Source organism: Vespa mandarinia, chromosome 4 (genome assembly GCF_050613455.1).
Source record: "Vespa mandarinia isolate Hongniang chromosome 4, ASM5061345v1, whole genome shotgun sequence".
NCBI classification, from domain to species: Eukaryota; Metazoa; Arthropoda; class Insecta; order Hymenoptera; family Vespidae; genus Vespa; species Vespa mandarinia.
The window spans coordinates 1,857,501-1,860,000 of record NC_140813.1 but is presented as its reverse complement, the minus strand read 5'-3'; the positions used below and the strand labels follow the sequence as shown (position 1 = coordinate 1,860,000).

The window sequence follows — 2,500 nt, the reverse complement described above, 5'->3', positions numbered from 1 at the left end:
TTAGATCGTAGAATAAAAAGAAATAATTCGATGTGAGATGAAAATTTGATTCGGGCTTTGACAAATCGTAGGTCCTTCTATAGGTTTTTCACGAGGGCGAAGATTTTACTTTGAACGAATATCTTCTCGTTGGAACGGTCTCGTGAAACGTAGGGTGTGCTGTAGGCTCGCAACCCTCGAAGCAAAGAAGCCCTCGCAAGTCGATCACTTCGAGTCGCAGAGGAGCAATCTCGAATTTTAAAGTGGCCGGATCGAAAGAACGTAACAACGATTCGTTCGACGATATGAACGAACGCCGGACGAACTGATTTTATCGATTCTTTTTCTCTTTCTTTTTCTTTTTCTCTTTTTCTTTTATTTACCTTTTCTTTCTCTTCCGACTCGTAAAAAGACTAAAAGGATATTAGAGAGATCGTGGATGGTACGATGTTAAGGAAATTTTTTTTCTTGAAAAAAAGAGAAAAGAACGAAATGAAAAAGAATTTTTCATTGATCGATCGATCCATTCGTACGATCGTACGATCGTACGAAATTTCATAATCTCATTTATCGTTGAACGCGCCAACATAACTATAATGCAATCGTAAATTTTAGCAAAGGAGACAAGCTCATCGGCGTCAAGAGACCTCGAGTTAAAGCGAACGCCTCCTCAACGAGTTCGCAGTCACGCGAGCCCTTTCTTACATACCGACTATTCCACTCGACCTCATGTAATACTATTTCCAACTTTTCTTTTACTTCCTTCGAATATGATCTTTATGAAAAGGAAAAGGAAGAAATAGACGAACAAAAGAAAAGAAATAGGAAAAGAATGAAAACGAAGGAGGAAGAAGAAAAAGAAAAAGAAAAAGAAGAAGAAGACAGGAACAAAAATATGCGTAAGAACGGAGAGAAGATTGTCGAATTAAATTTTGAAAAATTCTCTAACAAAAAAACCGAAGAAAAAACAAAAAAAAAAAAACAAAAAAAAAAAATAAAAAGAGATAAAAATAAGGACAGAAAAAAGATGCGACAGTTAGTCATAAAAAATAAAACAAAAAAAGAAAGAAAAATACTCGTCGCCTTATCGATTTCCCTTTCTTTCTAAGAGAAGAAGGATACCTAAAAGAAGAAGAAAAATAAAAGAGAGAGAGAGGGAGAGAGAGAGAGTGAGAGAGAGAGAGAGAGAATACGAACGGTTCGATCGACGCTCGCGGAGTCGAGCGAGCGCGCAGCATCTTATTTGCGTGCGTCTCTCCAGGGTGAGAATGGTGGGGGTGGCACGTTCGGAGGAGAAGAGTCAAGAGGGTTTGGAAAGGGGAATAAGGCTGGGCAGAGGACAGGAGGGGCTCTTTCCCTTACAACTAGCGTAGGTGAAATTATTATCGTGGTGGAATCCGCGTGCGCGAGACTCTTGCACTCTTACAAATATACACACACACACACACACACACACATATATATATATATATATAAAACACATGTTCACACATAAAAACATGCGTTTACACATATAATACGTATATTACGTTGATAAGCATAGGAATACTAATATATCTGTACATACATGTGCGCATTATATGTACAACACATGTTCGTTCATATAAAACATGCTTTCACGTTATGCATACATACGCATGTATGCATACGTGGTTGTTAGAATGAAAGAAAATGTATAGATATGTGGAGAGAAAGAGAGAGAGAGAGAGAGAGAGAGAGAGAGAGAGAGAGTGAGAGAGAGAGAGAGAGAGAAAGAGGGAGAACGAGTTCATGGATATATTATAATTCCGGCGAGGGTTCGGCGGGTGCGTGAGTTCGTGCGAGTTGCCGGCTAATTGTGTTGCGTGGGTGTGAATATGGTTTATAGTTCGGCGGAAAAGCTGGCTGCGGGCCAGACAAACGAGCTCACGTGACGTCACGCGACGGAAATACTCGACCGGGCTAATTAGGCGAGGCACCTCTCCTCCTATGCTTGAACGCGAGCGGAACCCATGCGTCGCGACGTTTCTGCAACACTATGCTTTACCCGTCAAGAGGTTTCTTCTTCTTCTTTTTCTTCTTCTTCTTCTTCTTCTTCATCGTTACCTTCGTCATTCCTTCATTCGTCAATTTTCACAGATATCATTAAAGTATCTAAAACAACATTTTCTTATCTTTTCCTTTCTTCTTCTCCCCTTTGTCCCCGCCCACTTTTCTTTTTTTTTTTGACGTGTCTTTTCCTTCTTCCATTTTCTTTATAAAATCGACGACACATTGACGACGAATAAAAATCCATTAGAATAATATTTAATGCTGATAATTAATTACAATGAACTGTGATAAATTGTATGAAAATAAACGATGGATTAGTTCGTCGTTGATCAATTTTAATTCGTCAGATCAGGAAATGAGAAGCAAGAGAGAGAGAGAGAGAGAGAGAGAGAGAGAGAGGGGGAACACCGTAACTTTAATTACCATCACTTCCGGTTGGATGTCTTACAAATCCGATTAACCAACGCCCAAGCATTATTCCCACGTCGTT

General features: G+C 39.5%; 1 protein-coding gene across 17 annotated transcripts in view; it reads right to left on the bottom strand.

Moving 5' to 3' along the window:
- The window catches only part of zfh2 (Zn finger homeodomain 2), a 408,385-nt gene that overhangs the window by 177,575 nt on the left and 228,310 nt on the right, over window positions 1-2,500 (bottom strand). The window lies entirely within an intron of this gene.